This window comes from Artemia sp. Qi Xiang Cuo, chromosome 15 (genome assembly GCF_049724085.1).
Source record: "Artemia sp. Qi Xiang Cuo chromosome 15, ASM4972408v1, whole genome shotgun sequence".
In the NCBI taxonomy this organism is placed as follows: Eukaryota; Metazoa; Arthropoda; class Branchiopoda; order Anostraca; family Artemiidae; genus Artemia; species Artemia sp. Qi Xiang Cuo.
Genome location: NC_142808.1, coordinates 42,018,263 through 42,040,030, shown reverse-complemented (window position 1 = coordinate 42,040,030; position 21,768 = coordinate 42,018,263). Strand labels below are relative to the sequence as shown.

At 38.1% G+C, this 21,768-nt stretch overlaps 1 protein-coding gene across 2 annotated transcripts in view; it reads right to left on the bottom strand.

Annotated features, from left to right (window-relative positions):
- Positions 1-21,768, bottom strand: part of LOC148943680 (tRNA wybutosine-synthesizing protein 2 homolog) — a 46,837-nt gene that overhangs the window by 15,340 nt on the left and 9,729 nt on the right. The gene's annotated exons all lie outside the window — the stretch shown is intronic.

Genomic DNA, 21,768 nt, shown 5'->3' with positions numbered 1-21,768 from the left:
GCACCAAATGAGTTTCGATACTAAATTTGGTTCATTATTTTATTTTTTTATGAAGTAGCTTGTACGTTTTACTAGGCCTAATGTTATTGTCTATTTTGGAATTTTGGCTATCTTGACCTACTGCATATCAAAAGTTCCACAAAATGACTATCTCAAAGCTTAATTCAACAACAATCGGGTTAAAGGAGTGTTCAAGGGAAAAAAGGTCACGGGAGGCGACCTGTAGCCCCCAGTCACTTTCACACCTTAAAATGGCACTAAAATCTTCAATTTCTGATTGAATCCTATACATTCTTGTAACAGCTTTATTATTTTTTTGTATTTAAATTTTATAATTAATATAGGTAATAAAAAGTTTATACAGGTAATAATTACGATATGTTTTTGATGTAGTTTGTAAGGCTAAAAGAAAATATCTCTTACATTCAACTTTGAAATTCAATTTATATGTTTCAGAAAAATTGTTGACGTTTTTTTCAAACTTCAACTGTTGACTTTAGTAGAAGGGGGGGGGGGTGTTACTCGTGACAGTACACCAAATATGGGCATAGAATACTGACAGCACACCATATATGGGCATGGAATCCATAGGGAGAATGATTGCGTAATCGGTCAATGACCTCTTTTTCGAAGGTCGATTTATTTGATGTTTCTATGTGTAATAACTCCGGAACGAAGGTTGCACATGCGCATTGAATTCTAACGGGAACAATGTTATTGATCTAGGACTCGAGGGGGAAGTGAATTTCCGAGAACTTGATTGCGTAATCGATCGTGAATGTTATGATCCAGAAATAGTATTTGTTGTTGTTGTTGTTCTTGGCACGCTCTCAGCGAATGTTATGAGTTTCCCGGAAACAGTTAGATCACGTGTTTCCTTCTCAGCCAATCAGAGGGCTTTGTTTACATAGTAGCGGCGGAGTGAATATAAAGAAAGGATTTTTGTTATATTTTTATTAGTCTGTGAATAGAATTCAAGGAGTGAGAAGGACAGTTTTGACTTTACTCTTTTGGATATATATTTGTGATGGCGATGAGTGAAATGTTTACTCTATTAGAAGTTGATAGTGAAGTTGATGATAATAGTACAAGAGCAACAAACATTGCGGTGGAAATTACGAAAGGATCACGTCTTTGTCTGGAATGGGATGCAGTATATGCAAGATATGTGATATCCTTGAGCAAATTTAAAATGGAGGATCAATTATGTTTTGCCGCTAAAGTTGATATAGCACATGTGAATAGACTTCAATGTGCTTTAGGTGCATTAGTGAAACATATTGAAGACAATAAACGGTATCGCTAATTGTACATGCTCTGTATTATTGATGTTGTTGTTGTAATTATTCAATAAAATTGTTTCGAAATCGAAAATTTTTTCTTTCTTTTCTGGTTAGGGCTAACGAATCAGGGTCAGTCTAGAGTCAGCAGTCGGAGTGAAAGGACTGAAAAATGAATAAATTTGAGAAAGAGAGAATTAGATCAAATCTAGTGTTTATGGAAAAACATTTGATTTTGGATGATGATTTTCTCAAGTTATCTCTTAAACGCAGGATATTCTCTTGTCGGGAAACTCTTGACAATATTATGAGGAGTGATTCTCCCCCATTGGACTATTGTATGAAACTCTTAAAATGTGACTCAAATGCTTATAGTCAATTTATTGATATATTAATTGGAACAAAGCAGAATCATATTGTGGATATACTTTTGAAAACATTTCCAATGGATTCAATGTAGATGGCTCCCCCATCATTCGAAAGAGGTAACGTAAAAGAACTACTCCTCTCCCCCATTTCCCTCTCATTGAATTTATCGATCGAAGAGGATCAGTTTCATTTTAGCTGTGAGTGATTTGACACTGGAAACCACAAAATTTTATATATATGTACATTTTGCATGTATACTATTGGCAGTTGGACTCAATGTGAGAATTGTACAATCATTTTTGACTATAGTGAAAAGTATAAATTATTAAATCCTTGTAAATTACATAGAGGCTATGCAGTACAAATTAAAGGATGTAGTTCATGTCGTGAGGTGTGTGACTCGCATCCTAGAGGGCACCTATGCTCCAATTGTCACTATGATAAATTTGATCAGTGGGAGAATACTTACACCGCTATGATTGGAAAGAATCCTAAACGTGATTTTAGTTTATTTCTACGAGATTGGTATCGTCGCGGTTTTAGATTGTTCTGGGAAGAGGAATCTGGTCTACGATTCAACTGTTGGGGTAACAAGACAATCTGGTTTCTACGTCATCGTTGCGATGACACCACCAACTATGATTATAAACTAAGCGATTTTTATTTGGCAGTTACCGAATGTGACTCACCATTTGAAAACATTGTATGTGATATTGCTTCAAATAGACAGATTGAAACTCATGAATTTCATAATCTGAATGCAAATAGTATAATTGACTATACAAAGAGATATGACAAGAGTGAAGTAACATTGTACTGTAGAAAATCTGACCCTGACTTTGTAGTCAATCAAGATCAATATACAGTGAATCCCGATGATTTACCATCATTAGTGGTTCACAACAGTGGCCTATACATCGAAGATGAAGAAATCTAAAGTGAAGATTTAAAGACATTGTTGTATATATATATATGTATTTTATTAATAAACAAATTCACAAACATTTTTTAATCACTTTACTCTTAGGGCAATGAAATCAATACTATACAGGTCTGAGAGGATATTTTCCACTAGAAAGTCATTGAGACGAGGATTGTCAACATAAATGTGGAGAAACTGCTTGTAAGTATAACCGCGACATCGGAACACAAAATATAGTAGTGCATGGAAGCCACAGATTTTAGTCGTTAGATCCTGAACCCTCTTCCTATTTTGAATAATAGTTTTCCCACTGCTCTCAATATAGTTGCTGAGGTGAGGCGTGCAGAATGTATAGGGTAGACCAAGAGGATCAAAAAATTAAATCGTCTTCATTGTTTGAAAGATGCACAGCCAATGACCCATCAGCACAGTCGACGGACTGCTATTAACAATAATCAAGGTATTGTTGACACGTTGAATTTTTCAAAGATACTCCGAGGGCACACAATAGGATTTGTACTGGGACATGTAGGGGTCCATATTAAATACATTGATTATTTGACTGGTGTTCATGGCGCCAAGTCTAGTAGAACACTGCCTTCGGGAGTGATTTCCCAATAGGTTTCATATTGATTTAGTGAGATTAGGGCAATACTCTCAGACAATGGGTCGGCAAATGTACACTCTAAACGCACGCTCCCCGTACGTACTAGACTCATATCCTGTGTACCTAACAAATCCAATACAATGATACCATGTGTTTTAGCAAACCTATCTTCGGTTATACCATTTTCAAATAGTTGAGAGTCATGGTCTAGGGTTTGCATGGTCAACTCGTGCAATGTTCTATAGGATTTATCAAAAGATAGATTGTAGAGTGGGATGCCGTTTACTTTGCACACAAGAGATGAAAGTCCAAACATCTCGAATTTATGTGGGCATTCAGTCCATGATCCTATTGCACTGGCGCTTTTTACAAATGTCAATTCAAGTTTTGACGGAATTTCACCATTGATAAAGGATTAATCAGTGAAGGTGCGTGACCCCATTGTAATATGACGTTGATTGGTGATTGTGTGAGGAACAAGTGGTTTAATATTGTTACCATTGGCTCTCAGTTTTTCCACGGCCAAAGCAACAGAACTCATGACCTGGTGTTTGCGTACATGAAGTATTGCCGAGGTGAGGGAGAGACTTACATCTGGATGGGCAGCAAGTTCTTTTCTCAATATGAAATTGGAGGGTGCAAGCGTTAGTTTTATATCCACTCTAATATTGGGCGGTAGCCACTGGGGTATATTAAATATTTCATGATATATTTTTCCAACTAGATGTAATTCACTAGTTGTAGCATTTTTAAATGCATATGTACTATCAGTATTAGTAATATATTCATATCCATTGGAGGTGCCTCTCAATTCCTTGTATGACTTGGGTGTCATCAGCAGGAATTGCATATAGCTTGTATAATTTGAGAGATTGTTGCTTGTGCTCACCAGCGTGCCATTGATGTAGACACTAATTTGAGGAAATAAATTATGTAGTATACAATTTTCAAAGAACATTCCATCGCCCTGAATTGGCATTGAATTATCGAATTTCAGGACTTTCATTTGCAAATCTATAAATTTTGAAGACATGTCCATAAAATAGTCTTCATTAGAATAAATTTGAAAGTGGATATTGTCGGAGAGGGGTTGTTGTGGATAAAATTGTTCATAGTATCCATGCTTGACACGCACATCAACATTTTCGGCATTGAATGGATTTAATGAGGCGGTGATTGAAGGTTGTGAATCCTTATGCGGTAGGTAGGACATTTTAGGAGAAGAAATCTAGTTTCGATCTAAAAATGTTCTTTCTGGGATTTTTATTTACAGCACGTGTTGGATTTTTCTTCTGTTCTGTGACAAAAGTGATGATGTCTTTCGTTTCCGACCTGAGCGGAGACTGATGAGTGATGCGTTGTTTCTTGACCTTTTTAAGCCTTTACCATTTTGTTTTAATCTCTCGCCAAGGGTTCGCGCACTGGACCTAAGATTTTCCGAAGCACTTTTTTTTAATCCTTGCCAGAGCCCCAATCGTATAGTGTAAAGGAGGCAAAATCTGTCGCAGCCAGTACAAGATATTTTCTAGCCAGTGGTAGTGAAGAGCGAAACAGCTTAGCAAATCAACTGCCAAGACCGTAGCCAGACATTGACGAGCGTCCTTTGTAGTAGTCCATTCCATTGCCCTGTTGTCTCGGGCCAAGAGTATTAACATAGCAGTCACTATAAGGACAAGTGAATACCACTTTTTTATTAGACATCGTGCTTTTTAACGACGGGTCGAAAATGGCACTTAATCACAGCCAAACCTTTTGAAATTGCTATGGGATCACCCAATTCGGTTCTTAGTGTTAACTGACATAGTTCCAAATAGTAAGTGTTTACGGGAATATACTGAAGATTCTTTATATTGTAGTGGTGAATATGTTCTTGATTGGTTTTTCATTCAAGAACTCGTAGGAGGGGAACATTTGAATTATCAACTCGAGATGTTTCCACAAATGAAGCGTAGAAAAATATACAGGTGTCCGTGGAGAAGGCAGGCGGGTAGTCAGCAAAAATAAGATTAGTGTTTCCGGCACTTTTACCGTTGATTATATTGAGCTTAAAACCAAGAAAATCCTTTAGATTATCATTTAGAATAACCTTTTAGTTGTAAATATGTGACCTAATGTATATCTTGCCCTCCTCCTTTGAATAGTTTAATTGAAAAGCACCCTTTTTACAAGCAGATATTATTTTATTAATGATGCGGCATAAATCATTCATGCAGGTGAGTTCCTCGTAAGGTAATTCAATGTATTGATAATCCATCCAATTGATTTTTTGAATTTGTTCTTGATCACCTGTTGGTGGCGGCGGCCAATCATAGGGTCTAATTTTTATTTCATATTTACGATCCTTTCTCAGGATGTCATAGGTATTTTTGAGAATACAGTCAACAAGAGCCACTTCATACTTTCCGTTATTGAATTTGATGGTGCGGGAGAGTTTCGTCCAAAAATCACTTGTTCTATTCAAGTAGCTGTAGAGAGGATCGGATAAATTAGACATGAAAGTCACATAGAAATCATTGGGCATTGTCAATGTCTTCAGCACTGACCCAAGAATGAAAATCTGAGTTGTATCCTAGCCAGCGAACAAGCAACTGTCTCTTGCCATGGCGTGTACTACTCTTTAATATCTTTTCAATTTGATAAATTTCACTAGTGTCTCTAACTTTTTGCATTTCATATTCATAGAAACTACCGAGAATCTCGTCATCTTTGGTGTCTCGCAGTCTATATTTCGTAGTCTCAGTTTCCAGGATTTTGGACACTTTAAAAAGTTCTGTGCTCCATAAATAATTCCCCTTTTCAAAAATATTGGTGGTTCTATTAATTCGAACAGTATCACCAACATTGAATTTCTTCTTTTTTTTCTCTTTTTCACCATTGGAGTATTGCTTTAGAAAAGCATCAAATGTATTTTCATTGTAGTGAACATCCTGAGGGCTTGAGTTGGACAGAGATCGATGGGGTCGATGGTTGTATATCTGCATGATTTTATCTAAATCATGAATAAAAGCCGGTGTATTTTTCAATGTGCAATATCTTGAAATTAATAGACGAATCGTTCTTATTAATCGTTCAGCAAATGCAGCCTTTATCGGGCTGTGACTATGATAAAGTATTGTATTATATTTCAAAAGAACCTTTTGCACATGGGGATTAACAAATTCACTGCCGCGATCCGATTGAATTTTTCTATATGAATCCTGTTCTAGAGTACTTTCAATGGCCATAGCAACTTCAACACCTCTCTTTGACTGCAGTGGAATGGCATATGCATAGCGACTAAAGATACTGATTTCCACCAGAATATATTTGTCGGGTGCATTGTGACATCGTTGAATTGTGTCTAGAGTTAAAAGATCCATTTGTATTATATGCAGAGGGAAAAAGGCTTTAGTTTGTCGATAGTGTTTACTGCGAAGTCTATGACTCTGGTACAGTGTGTAACTCCATTAATTCTTTAGATACTCTTTTGCTTTGTTCAATGTAATTCCGGCGACTTTAGAGAGCGTTTTGGGATACTTAAAACTCCATGCCTTACCAATATTTTCCTAGACCCACTTCAAAACTTCATCCATTGTTAAAGTAAACACATAGTGTAATGTCCACTCCCCTTGTGCATACTGGTGGGTGAATCAATTTGTCTTCACTTTTGACTAGCAGACACAGGTATTGTAAAATCAGTAACGCTGCTAGTATCTTCAAATATTGAATCTTTTTCTTTTTTAAATGGTGGGGGAGGAGAAGGACTATATTCTCGTAGTTTCTTTAGAATTTGCTTATTGCCAATAAGACTTTTGGTAAAGTTTGATACACACAGAAAGGTGTATAGATTATCATCAAAGGATATGAGTCCTTTACGATTCATCACCATATCACAAATTAAATCAACTAGCTTATAACTTTTTCCCTGAATTGTAATTCGTTTCCCTGTGCTCTCGACTTGAACTCGATCGCCAGTTTCCAACAAGAGATAAGAGACTACTCTTTTACTCTGTTCTCGATAGGTGAGTGGCAATAGGTTTCCAATTTTCAATAAAATTGAATTCAAGTCTTTCTCCTTTGATGATGTTGCAGAATCTTGAGGAGATGTTTCATGTTGAGAGGGATCTGCAATGGGTCTCTCACGATATGGTGTATGTTTGTCCACGCGTCACGATGCATCTTGAAGTAAAAGCAGTTTTTTTTCATCGGCAATATTCTCGTCGTTAATGAATTTCCTTAGATTGTCTTCAAAGTGTTCCACGGGTGAGAGGACAAGTTCAAATGGTGTCAATTTATAGAGTTTAGCCATTCTCTAGAGAAAACTCTTTACAAGTCCTACAATTATCGGTAGTAAAAGTGTGAAAAAGCTACCGCCCGCCTGAAGGAGCCGTGTTGTTATTAAATTTTTCACCTTTTTTTTAATAGCCCAGAACCCTACAGTGGTACGCAGTTGCTTTGTCTGTTTTCGAACACCTTCTGGCAGTTGAACATTGCCCTCAGTTAAATTTAAACAAAGTTCAGATATTAGAGGAACGAAATCATTGTCCACCCCATGTTTGAGTATAGCCTTCCTGAGCAATGGTTTCGAAGTGCTTAAAACGGAAAACAGATGCCGTTGTTTGTTTAGTTTCTTCAGTGTCATAATGGTAACAAATAGCCTTTTGTACTGCTCACCGGAAGATCTACTGTAATTTCATTGTTTAAAATGTCAGTGACTACACGTAGATCCTCGGGCGTGCTCTGATTAAGATCCAGAAAAATGTAACCGTAGGGCTTGCTTGTCGCCTGAGTTTACGCTGACAACAGAAATTTAGGGGCGCCGGGGTATATCTGCTTATTGAGAGTTATGAGTGAGCTAGAATCACAAACAACTCGATAGATAATATAGAGGGTGCAATTCAAAGCAAGGGTTCGCATACATTTGCTCTGATGAAATAGATTGTGTAGAACCAGAGTAACGGAAATGTGTTCACGATGGGAGCAAAGAGTGAACAGTTGTAGCATTTCCTCCGAGAACTGTTCAATGGATTCAGCCAAATCGTCAATTATCAACCACGAGTTCGATTCAATACTATTGAAAACATCATGTACCCATATGAATTGTATTGATATGGATGTGGCAATAGCTTTTATTTTATCATAGGATAACACTAATAGATTTTTTTCGGTTTCTCCAAAAACATTTTATCACCATTTTGAATTATTTTAGCTAAGACCTTTGTTTTCCTTGACCTTGAGGGACAACGCAGAAACGACCTGAAGGGTGTTTTAAAGTTATAAATGGTGCTGTTGGGGACATCAGTCGGACTGTAACTAACTGTAAATCATATTTGCTCAATGAATAAGTAGTAATTTCCCCATAAATCTATCTATTCAAGAACAAAAAAAAAACAATATTTCATGACAATATTTATTTCGGCACTGTACGAAAACAAATATTTGCAGTCAACATGAACTGCACAACGATAAAAATAATAACACTTGTTCAACAAGAGCAGTTGACAAAATTTCTCCGGTGGTCAACATGAAACTCTATTTGTTCAACATGAACTGCTCGGCGGCAATGATAACACTCTATAAAAAAACACTTTTCTGTCCATCAGCAGCACTTATTGTCTTTAAACACTTTTCTGTAGAGCACTTTTCGCTCCATCTTGTAAAGAAATTATTGTCAACTTAAAAACTTTTATGTACAAAAAAAAACACTTTTCTATACAACAATTTTTGTACAACAAAATACACTCACGGGAACTAGCAGCACAGTTGAACTTGATTACGGTGAATTTAAAGGGGGGTCCCCCCCCAGGGCCGCAGAGCCAAAGACCGGCCGGCTACGAGTGGGACTCCCCACCCACCTGGGCAGCCGCGGGAAGGGACCCCCCCCCCGGTAGCCGTGGGGGGGAAAACGCTACAAGAGCTGTCCGGTCACTGCTACAGGTTAGTGGTTGGGGTAGCGATGGTTAGTGCGTGGGGTAGATGAACAGTTGAGTTGAGGTGGGTTAGATTAGGTTAGGTTAGATGAATAGTTGAGTTAAGGTGGTTAGTTGGAGCATTTAATTTATGAACAAGTTGGTGGTGGTGGTTAGTTGGTTAGTCAGATTAGGGTAATTTATCCAGACCAAGTTGATTGTTATAGTCAATGCATTCAACTCGGTCTGAAATACGGTAGTGGCCGTGGGGTGGGACAGTCACACCATTCTCGAGCACATAGACTATGTCGGATATACACGACATTGCATTCTTTTCCACTCTCACAGTATAATTTGTATACTGTAGAGAGTGAATTGCAAGCACTTGTGCTCTCGGCACTACGCTACTTTCTACACAGTATCTATACATGCTCAAGTTGAAATTGCTCTTTACAAAATGTGTAGGCACCCCTTTACACGCCTTCTTTTCATCTCCCCTATGAGTTTCAACGCAGTCGACTTTGGGACCCGGGAACACCCCCTGGATATCAAATTACTCCCCGTCTCTGATTTTAACATTAATAGTTGGTTGGGGGCTTGACGTTTCACCAACTCGGGGTAGAGAGATGGATTCCAGTTGGTGAAATCCATCCGCGAGCTGATGTGCACCCCATTTTGCAAAATCACCCAATAAATCCAATTCAGTCCCATTTACCTTTAACAGCAGAGAATCTGTATCACCATAGTAAACTTGAACCTCCCCCTCCCGTGGCCATTGCACCTTGCACACATTGTAAAAGAACGACAACATGAGCTTTTTTGAAATTTCCAGTACTGAACTGCCGCCTGCAATATTCTTGTTCAGTACCACATTTCGCTTTCGCCTGTGTAGAAGAACCATGCCGGTCTCTATGCTCCTGAACGATGTAAAATTGGGGTCGGCAATCATTCGTACACACTCTAGAGGGTCGGTCACGACATCGCAGTGAGATCCATTACGTACGCTTTCACACATTTTGACAGACGTTGACTTTATGATGAGCTTATACATGTCCGTCTCCACCTTTGAATGGGCCTTAGAACGTTTATTGACACAGGTGTCAAGACAAAATCTCAGATAAGGCTGCTAATTGAAATGCAAAACCCGATGTTTTTTTGGTGATCTTGCAAACATTGCTCACCATACAGTGGAAAAGCACATGGTTAACAACAATATTCTCCGTAGGGTCCAAATAAGCAATCAGTTTCTGTTTGGAGGGAGTCCAGTGCATCCCCATATCCTCAACCAATGATCGATTGTAGGGGCTCAGAGAGTCCCTGCTCACGGGCCGATTGATACAGGGAAAGACAAAATCTTTGACTGAGTCGTGAAGCGCCAGCGGACTGTGACCGTCAACTTCAAAGAACCATCCTTGTGACCTATTGTCCTCGACGGTGGTAATGTCAGGTAACTCACAAGGATTCTCAAGCCATTGAGAGTTCCCACACGGCAACGAGTAGTGATACATTGCCGAGTGATACAATGAGTTTATATCTAAAAACACTGCATTTGACTTTACACAGGTGCTTTGTCCACTCGGACCTGTTGACAAGATGCGGTCCCCGTGAAAAACATACCCACCCCACCTTGAAAGCACTACAAAAATGTTCTGATCTACATCTGTGATTATGCCTATTTACTCCCAGCTAATTTTTTAAATTAAATCCATCACTAAATGGGGTGTGGAAAAATAATAGCCTATATCTAACCTGAACTCTGAATAGATTTGGTCTGTGTTCTTACAGACTATATCCAACAGAGTTAGAACGTCACTGGCCAAGTACAGTCTGCAATAATCCCACCCACTTTTATAATCTTTCTTTGACCGAACGCTGCTAACTCTGACTCCTCGGCAGTACATTCACTATTGGTCAGTGAATTGTGAAAGACTGCAATAGGAGGTAGTTTCAGCTCGCCTAAGTAAGTGTCAGCGCAGTAATACTTGTATGCATATATACTTTTGCAGGTCAACAGATCATACATTTCACCGTCTGGAAAGTGCTGTTTAAGCAAGGGAAAGCTATCAAAATTGTCGCTTTTTTGCACTTGAATCAACTGACTCAATGCCTTGGGGAAAAAACTACAGGACTCTAAAAATCTGATTTTATTCCAACACGTTTGCCCATTATCCACTACCTGCCATTTCAGCTCGAGAAGCAGCAACTTCTCAGCTGATTTGTGAATTATGTAATAAGTAAATGAAGTACTTGCTCATGGAACCTCTACTCCCCCTCCCTTCCTCTGAATACGTATCAGTGCAGGTAAAATAAATTTTAGGTCATAATTTGAGTTGTGGATGAAAACAGGGATAAAAAACTGCTGGCTAACATTTAAATCACACGATTTATGCGCAACCCCTCTAAAATTACTACCCCCGAGGATATTTCCTGCCACAAATGATTATGATCTCTGACTTTCTCCCTCCCCCCACTTTTCCCTTTAGTCACCTTATCCCCCTCCTCTGCAAACTCCCCCTTACATACCCAACATATTTTTTGATTTTTAATCGCGAGAAGATCCTCTGCGGACAACACCATTGGATAATGGGTATTTCTCAAACGAGAAATAGTACCATTAGCCGTGCCAATCAGTTTAGTCAGTGCCTTGACCATGCACTCGGGCCCTTCATCCAATGTTTCTACTATTTCTAACAACTACATGGTTTTAGAACTGTCTCTTTGTGCGTGGGCGTAGGGAACTGCAATAGCCTGATATTCTTTGACTGGATTTGGAAATTGAGGGTCGTTCACATTCACCAGCTTAGCTTCACAGTCTAACGATATTTTGTTGCACTGGAGAAGGGTGTTCTGGAAATTTTTAAATCGTAGAATAGCCCTATCCCCTGAAACTGTTTTCTCTGGCTGGTAGCCATACCGGCTACAATGCTTGATATGATCACGGAGTTTTAATTCACTAGAGACTTTTGTCAAGCATGCTGGACAGTCGAAATGTTCCCCAATCTGCTTATCACCCCCCAGACCTCGACTACTGTCTGTGATCTGGTTAAAATGACCAATTGAATGGGCAGGGTCACTAGGTGGTGTGTATAACAGCCAAACCCAGTGTGTAACCAAATTAATTAACGGGGCCCCTTACTAGGAAAACGAGCCCCTTCTTTTTTAAACGAACCAACTCACTAAAATCATTATCATACTGAACCATAGAAACGCCGATATATAAGTGTACATTAGCCCTTTCAAAATTATTAATGGATAGATGCGCTACTGGGTATTTCCCCTCTAAACATGAGAAATCTACAATGGAGATATTAGACCCGTCCTTCCCAGGTACAGCCCAATGGTCTAAATTCGTCTCGGTAGCGTTTCGAGCTAGAGGCCTGTGAGCTGATATGAGAAAAGCATATCTGAAAAACTTTTGACCTTTTTCAAAACAAATCCGCTGGACATCTTTACTACCCTCCAGACCTTGATTATAATTTAATTCTACGGCCCTTGGTCCACTCCCCCCTCTTAAAATAAAATATTTCTTAAATTTACATATATTTATAATTAAATTTTCAATAAAAAAAACTATAGATCCACTCCCATTTTCATTAAAGTTCTCAAGATGCGTTATAATTTCATCTAATCAATCGATGAAAGCACCCTCAAAATTTTCCAACTTCGAATAAACCAAACTTATCTCGGACTATACATAATGATAATAAACTTCACTTTTTCCCTCATTTAAATAAAACACTTTTAAAACAACGGATACCTTCAGTGAGTCCTTCCCCCACAATTGAATTTGATTCTCCAGAAGTGCACTAATTTTATCTGCATATGCATGCACAATTTCTACAGGGTCAAAAACAAATTTTCCCCCATTAGTGAATTAAAAGGATCTCCAAGCGTTGCAGTGTAAACAACTAGTGCATTTAGAATTCTGTTGGTTAATTGACAATCCGGGATCGTTGTACCCCCCTCCCCCTCTTGGATCTGTACCACAACCCGCACTTGTTCAAAAAAATATTAGGAAAGAGCCACTTAATGTTTTCGAAGTTGACTCGGTAGGGTAACGGAGGTTGGAGGGGGAGGGTTCCCAGTTAATTCATTCGTAAAATTGTCTAAAATTTGCAATGTGTTTGGCCTCAAGTCTACCAGCTCAATTGCGCTATTGTCTAAATTAAACAGAAAATCGTCTAAAAACTCGTCAATATCAAAGGGTACTCCAATACTATCGTCCCAAGTTGAATTGTTGCGGGACTCCATGTGTGCATCCTCTCCTTCTCCAACTGACGAGCAGGGGGGAGATGGCGAGTATGGGACCAATGCAACCTATAAATGAAAAATAGCTTATTTTCAAAGTGTTCAAATCATCCCTACTGTAAAAATTTTGATTATTGCATAATAACATTTGGTTAATTCAACTGAAGATAATCTAAGACAGAAGTGCATCCCTGTGGCACTTTTCTGGCCGGCAGCGCATCCCTGTGGCACTTCTCTGGCCCGTGTTGCTTCTTGGACCCACGGCGCTTCCCCCGGCGCTTCCCGGACCCACCGGCTCCGTGAGTCCCGGCACTTTACGTAATGCCCCCAAAAAGTTTGAAATATTTCTTAGTCCATACAGGTTCAATAAACACATGAGTTTAATTACGCAGGTTAGATGAACGAGTTTGAACTTCAAAATGTTGAGAACCGTTCAGTCACTTTCCCCACACACTTCTTAGACATTATATTACTATGTTTTGACATAAAGCTCTCCGCGCGAGGTTATATATAATTTTGGCATCTTCTTTTCCTCTTTTGTTTTACACTAGCGGTTTTAGTCAATCGATGTTTCAATGGCCTTTGCTTAATTCTGTTTTCTTAAATAGCGGAAAACAAATTGTCTGCAAAATTAATATTTAGGACATTGGAGATCTATATTCTATGTAAAAGCGAAACTTGTCACAATAGAAATATTCAGTGTAAATTAGAATGATAATATGTGACAGATGGGATAATCTCTCTCAAAATTATATGAAAAAGAGCATTTGATGTTTCAAAGATACCTAAAAATATATATGAGAGCAATAGAGAAAATAGCAAAGATTAGAAAAAATAGCAGTTTCAGTTTCAAAGGTGATAATTATTAATAGAAAGTACCTTCAAATAGTTGCTTATGAAATATCGAGGGGATATCAGATAAGAAAAGAGTGGTTTCTATGAAAAAAAATTAATTTATATTTAGATATCTCCGAGAGATAGAAATTAAAAACACGGGGTGGGGGTTGAGGGGTTAAGTTCCTGCTGATATAAGTTTATATTTGGATTGAAAAAGAAAAAAACATTGGAAAATATAGAGAGGTAGGAAAAATTGCTTACATTAGCATATTCTTGCGGGGATGGGGCACCATAAGGACCAGTTACCGTGTGTGTGAGGTCGGGGAGGGTAGCAGCGTTATGTTCTTGCGCGGCTGGGCCGGCTATTTTACGATCTTGCGTAGCTTCGTCATTTTAGTTATCCGCCCACTCTCTCTTTAACTTTCATACAGTCCGCATTGGGGCTGCCTCATCCTATCTTGCTGATTTGGAAAGAGGGGGCACACGTTCTTAATAAATTGCATTAAAAGAAGAAACAAATTAGTATCAAAATAATTTGCCCCTTTTTTACAGAAAGAAAGTTAGTACTCTCATCCATATAATTTTGTCTAGAAAAGCATTAATCACTAAGAAAGCACAACGTAAAAAAATTTCGTGAAATATACTAATTGCATCCTTTTTTTTAAATTTGAGAAAGAAGAATTACGACTCACTGAGCCGTTCAAAAGCCAGCCTATATAAGTCGGCATAATTTCTTATTTTTAGACGTTTCTGTTCTTTTCTGGTTTTAATCTGCATTGAGCATGCCTTGTTTGGTGCATTTAAAGTATTAACGGTATTTTTTATCTTTCCATATCCTTTTACGATATCTGGTATTTACCCCACCTCCAGAAAAAGCACCCCGAGGAAAATAATCCCCACGGAAAATATCCCTGATAAAAGACATGAAAAAATATCCCCTCCCCCCACCGACAGATATCGCATCCTTTTGAATCTGAGTATTACGGCTCCCGGTGCCTTTCAAAAGCCGGCCTAGTTCGTTTGAAGAAAATCCCTCCTTAATTTTAATGAGAAGAACTAGTTTGTTTTCATTTTCCACTGTTTGCGGTAGCCTTGAATGTCTTGGCCTCCCCCCGTACCGACTTTACGTACGCCGAATCTGGTTGTAGCAAGGTCTTTGCTCCGCTCCCCTGTCACAGCATCTTATAATAATATTGTTTTACGTGCTTTGTAAATAATATATTTAACCGCTTCTCTGACAAATTCAAGGTTATGAAACTACAAGCTTAATATACAGCAATCTCCTTTTGCTTAAAGCTGTTTTAATTTGACAGCCAAAAACAAAACCCTTTGACTAGACCGATAGCGTGAACACACTGAAAGAGGGTGACAGCTAATTATAAGCCTCAAATTGGATTCTTGTGTCAAATCAGAGCAGGCTAATAACAACAGAGCGGTGGATGTCTCAGTTAGAGAAAAGATTACAATTGAGAAAAGCTAAAATTTAACGAAAGGATAATTATTTCTTTTTGCGAGAATTTAGGGTTGTAAAACATTGGGTTAGGGTAAAAAGAATATATTTTATGTTTTCCATTGATTATAATGATGTTTGTATGGTTGGGGGGGGGAGGGGTTTGGGGTAAAGGAATATATTTACTTTTTATCTGAATATACTGGAGGATGTCAAAGGAAAATTAGTTTTAAAATAAAAATGAACTTAAATTGATAATTGCGGCTGCCAAGGCCTCAAGCTCATCAATTATGTTAATTGTTCTATTCATTGTCTCACAATACTTTCTGATAATTGAATCACATTGCATGCCCGTTATATACGAAATCTCAAGGTCAAATTGTTATGTAAACAAAGCCCTCTGATTGGCTGAGAAGGAAACACGGGATCTAACTGTTTCCGGGAAACTCATAACATTTGGCTCGAGCAACAACAACAAATACTATTTCTGGATCATAATATTCACGATCGATTACGCAATCAAGTTCTCGGCAATTCACTTCCCCCTCGAGTCCTAGATCAATAACATTGTTCCCGTTAGAATTCAATGCGCATGTGCAACCTTCGTTCCGGAGTTATTACACATAGAAACATCAAATAAATCGACCTTGGAAAAAGAGGTCATTGACCGATAACGCAATCATTTTCCCTAGGGATTCCATGCCCATATATGGTGTGCTGTCAGTATTCTATGCCCATATTTGGTGTACTGTCACGAGTAACACCCCCCTTCTACTGACTTTTTGTTCAAACTTTGAACATATTACTCATCGATTAGACTTACTATCATAAGAGTACTACATGATCTTACTAAGCTATGAAAACAATAATACAAAGCTTAAGTGGAAACAGAGGGTTAACAACCTCTGTTCAGGGATGCAGTTAAAATTGGGAAAAGATATATATAAAAAAAACTTTAACAGAGACACTGTGAAACTCATCTCAGTGACATTTGCAATACTCTCTTTAATTCTGACCTTTTATGTTTTTCCATAGTCCAACTCTACCAAATAATGAGAATGCTGATATTGACATACAAGGAAGAACATTAGCATTCAAAAAAAGGCCTTACACAAAAAATTTCTTTTAATCTTTTCATCCTGCAATGAAAATTGCTAAGTGGAGCTCTTTGCCAAAATTTTTGTTTCCTTCTTTTTTTTCTCACTGTCTTTAATCTAGCTTATTTAGGTTCGTTGCACTATCTTTTTCTGCTTTATTATATTTTCTGTTTTTTTTTTAACTAGACAGTTTTAAAATAACTGTCCAGGATACAAATTTTAACTTGAACAACCAATTACATTTCAGATGAACCAAGTTCAGTCCCATAATTTTAAAGATTGTTTCAGTTGAGTATAAAAAGTTTAAGAAAGGATAAATTACTTGTATTTTATTCTTCAACTATCCAATCACTTTTATCATGGTTGCAGCGGTAGCTGCAACCTAGTAAAGAGCGAACCACAGCCCATAGTAACCAAAAGTTCAGAAACACGCTTTGAAAAAAATTGCCTAGTGAAAAACAATTTCCATCTGACACTGACTGCAGCGTCAGATCACAAAAAGAAATTTATGGTGATCTCGAAAACGTCTGAAACCCCTCGAAAATAACGTCAGATCAAAATAAAAAGTCTATTATTGGAATCAGTACCGTCGAAAACCTAGTTATAGGAATTTACAACCCCCCTCATTGAACAACAAGGAAAATGACTTTTTTGCATGGGTAGCTCTGATCTGTCTGCGGTTTTTTTTCTAGCAGGGATAGGGGGCGACCAGAGGAGCAAAGAGATGTGTAATAGCTCATTCGAAAGGAAAGTAAATTTTTAAGTGCCCTTTTTCAGAGACCAAAAATATTGGAGGGCAACAAGAGTAGTGGGTATGTATTACACTTGATGCGAACATTGATGAGAACCTTTGACGCGAACATTTTACACGAAAAACGACACTAACCTACCAAACATGTCATACTAGGCCTAAAATTATATACAATATGGGCGAACAGCCAGTACTAGTAACCTGTAACCTATATGTTAATATATTAGAAATTAGAAAATACCAGTTCATATTTAGCTATATATAGTAGAAGCTAAGGCAAAATAGCTTAGTTTTGAATATCTCATTCAAACCTATAGTAGATTATTCGCTCTGAATATAATATTCAAATATGGACAATTTTAAAAGAGAATTTGTGAGTACCTTTTCTATATGTTATAAAAAAGTAATCCATTTAAATCTATTTTGCGTCGCATTAGGTTTTCACTAACATAACAGCCTCCCACTGAAAGGACACAATTATGATCTGATAAAACCCGCATCAAAAGAAGAAATCAAAGAATGCATAAGCGCCATGGAAGGTGGATCAGCACCTGGTAGCAATGGGGTCCCAACTAAGATTTTGAAACAATTCCGACTTCTATTTATGCCCATCTTCTTGTCTATCTTCAACTCAGTTCTGGCTTCTGGAGAATGGCCCTCGCCATGGAAAACATCCTTGATTTTACCGCTATTCAAAAAAGGAGACCCAGCAGATCAGAGTAATTATCAACCAATATCTTTAGTACCTAGCCTTAGCAAAATATTAGAAAGAATACTAGATTCTAGATTAGCTCATTGGTTAGAAAATTGTAGGATTTTGAAAGAGGAGCAGGCAGGGTTTCGAGATGGATATAATGCTATTGATAGGGTTTTAGTCCTACAGGCGCTTGTAGAGAAATATGCAAAAGGGAAGAATAGGTTGTACGTTGCATTTTTAGATCTAGAAAAGGCCTTCGACAGTATCGATAGGATTCCCAAGGTCAGAAAAAAATTTGCACTTTACTGAAAAAATTGAATGTTTTTACTTTTATAAATTTAATAAATCAAATAATATTAGCATTCTGATTACTAAATATCAGTATATGTATATTAAACTGACAATGCACATTCATTTGTATTTTTTCAGTAAAGTGCAAATTTTGTTATGGCTTTGGGAAGGCATAGGGGTTTTGCGCCCAACTTATGTTAATTTCTGCTCGATTTGAATTCCATTTATTTATCGATACTGATTTGTGGTAGTTTCACGCTTGGTAGATAATTTTGATTTTATTTTTGCTCATTTTTGTTTAATGGAGTTCCTTACTTTTCTTTGAAAAAACTTATTTGCGGAAAAAGTTTTTTAAATTAATTTCTGTTCGTTTTATATTGACATAGTCTTTTCAGGTTAAGAGAAAATAATACTTTAAATCTTTTCGTTTTTGAAGACTATAGTTTGGCCTGCTATATGTATGCTGGAGAAAAATTTTCAGCAATTTTTAACAACATACACCTTTTTAAAAATCTGGACACAAAATAGCAGTGTTTAATTCAGTTCCATACTTCCTCTAGTTGACCTGAAATAGAAAACTTGATACCATTCGCAAAAAATCTGTTTACTTTCTTTGATAGCTTGGATACACTTACGCTATTTTGATTTGGTTAAATTTTAAGAGCAAAAATAAGAGGGTTGGCGTGGGAGGGTGGGAGTGGAAGGGGGATTAGTTGAACTCAAACCACTTTCTACTATTAAAAAGGGCATCAGCCATTTCTATTTTCAATCGAAAGAACCCTTTTCGAAGTTCCCACGACAAATCCTTCGATACGAAGTGCCCTGGTATAAACAACAACAACAATAAAAAATAATACATTATACCCACTTCGATCTTTACAATAAAAATGTCAAGCCTTCCAATCCCTTTCGACTATTAAAAAGGACACTAGGCTTTTCGATTTCCAATCGAATGAACCCTTTTGGAAACGAAAACGCTTTCTATAAACACCTTATATGCCCCAAGGGCATAAATTACAACCCGTACCCTAAGGTCTGTTAGGGTGGTTGTCGTCCTCTAAGACCGAATTTCCAGAACTTTCAACTACGTTGAACAACATGGCTATCTCAAAATTTTGATTGGATGTGTTTGGGGAAATAGTGGGCGTGAGAGGGGTGTTAGTCGCCTTCCAATCACTTTCGACTATTAAGAAGGGCACAAGCCGCTCCAATTTCCAATTGAATGAGCACTTTTCGAAGTTTCTACCACAACTTCTTCGATACGAAGTGCCCTGCCCTGCTCTAAAGGAAAAAATGAATAAATAATACGTTGTGCCAACATCGTTCTTATATACCCCCAGGGCATAACTTAAAACCCTTGCTCTGAGGGTTGTGGGGGAGTGTCCTCCTCTATACTTAGTCCTCGTTTCTTGTCTCGTCCTCGAGTATCCCCGTTCTTCACTTGGGCAGCGTGATCGTGCTTCCTATGATTTATACAACAACTTTCTATATAAACCTTATATGCCCCCAGGGCATAACTTACAACCCTTGCACTGAGGGGTCTGAGGGGGTTATCATCCTAAAGGACGTAATTTCCAGAAAGTTCAACTACATTGAACAAAATAGGTATCTCACAATTTTGATTGGGTGTGTTTTGGAAAATGGTGGGCGTGAGAGAGGCGTTAGTCGCTATCCAATCACTTTCAACTACTGAAAAAGGCACTAGCCCTTTCAATTTCCAATTAATGAGCCCTTTAGAGGTTTCTTCGACAACGCTTTCAATAAAACTTTATATGCCCCAGGGCATAACTTACAACCCCTGAACTGAGGGCTCTGAGGGGGTTATCATCCTAAAAGACCTAATTTCCAGGACTTTCAACTACGTTGAAAAAAATGGATTCTACGTTGAACAAATTTAATTCGATGTGTTTGGGGAAATGGTGGGCCTGAGAGGGGCACTAGCCGCTATCCAATCACTTTCAACTATTAAAAAGGCACTAGCCCTTTCAATTTCTAATTGAATGAGCCCTTTTGAAGTTTCTATGACAACGCTTTCAATAAAACCCTTATATGCCCCCAGGACATAACTTACAACCCTTGGCCTGAGGGCTTCGGGGGGAGGGGTTGTCATCCCTAAAGACCTAATTTCCAAAACCTTTAACTACGTTGAATAAAATGGCTATCTAAAAATTTTGATTGGATGTGTTTGGGGATAAGGTAGACGGGAGAGGGAGGTTAGTTGCCCTTAAATCACTTTCGACTATGAAAAAGGGTACAAGCCTTTTGAATTTCAAATCGAATGAGCCCTTTTTCAAGTTTCTACGACAAATATTTCAATAAAAACCTTCTATGCCCCAAGGGCATAACTTATAATCCTTGCCTAGAGGGTTGTGGGGGAGTGTCCTCCCCAAAAATATATTTTCTATCTGGAAATCAACTATGCTAAACAAAATGGCTATCTCAAAATTTTGATTGGATGTGTTGGGGGGAATGATGGGCCCGGGGAAGGGGGGGCTAGTTGCCCTCCAATCACAATCACTTTCGACTATTAAAAAGGGCACTAGCCCTTTGAATTTCCAATCGAATGAGCCTTTTTTGAAGTTTCAACAATGTCTTCTATAAAAACTTTATATGCCCCCAGGGCATAACTTAAAACCCTTGCCATGAGGGTTGTGGGGGAGTGTCCTCCTCAAAAATATATTTTATATGTGGAAATCAACTACGCTGAACAAAATGGCTATCTCAAAATTTTGATTGGATGTGTTTGCGGGAATGATTGGCGTGGGAGGGGGGGGGGCTAGTTGCCCTCCAATAACTTTCGACTATTCAAAAGGGTACTAGCGCTTCAAATTTCCAATCGAATGAGCCTGTTTTGAATTTTCTATGACAACGCCTTCTATAAAAACATTATATGCCCCCAGGGCATAACTTAAAACCCTTTCCCTGAGGGTTGTGGGGGAGTGTCCTCTTCAAAAACATATTTTATACCTGAAAATCAACTATGCTGAACAAAATAGCTATCTCAAAATTTTGATTGGATGTGTTTGGGGGAATGATGGGCGTGGGGGGGGGGGGGCAAGGTGCCCTCCAATCACTTTCGACTATTAAAAAGGGCACTAGCCACTCCAATTTCCAATCGAATAAGCCCCTTTCAAAGTTTCTACGACAACTCCTTAGATACGAAGTGCCCGGGTATGGAGAAAAAAAAACACACATTGTGCCCACATCATTCTTTACTTAGGCAGCGCTAGCGTGCTGCCTTTGATATGCAAAAGGGAAGAATAGGTTGTACGTTGTATTTTTAGATATAGAAAAGGCCTTTGACAGTATTGATAGGATTCTCCTGTGCATA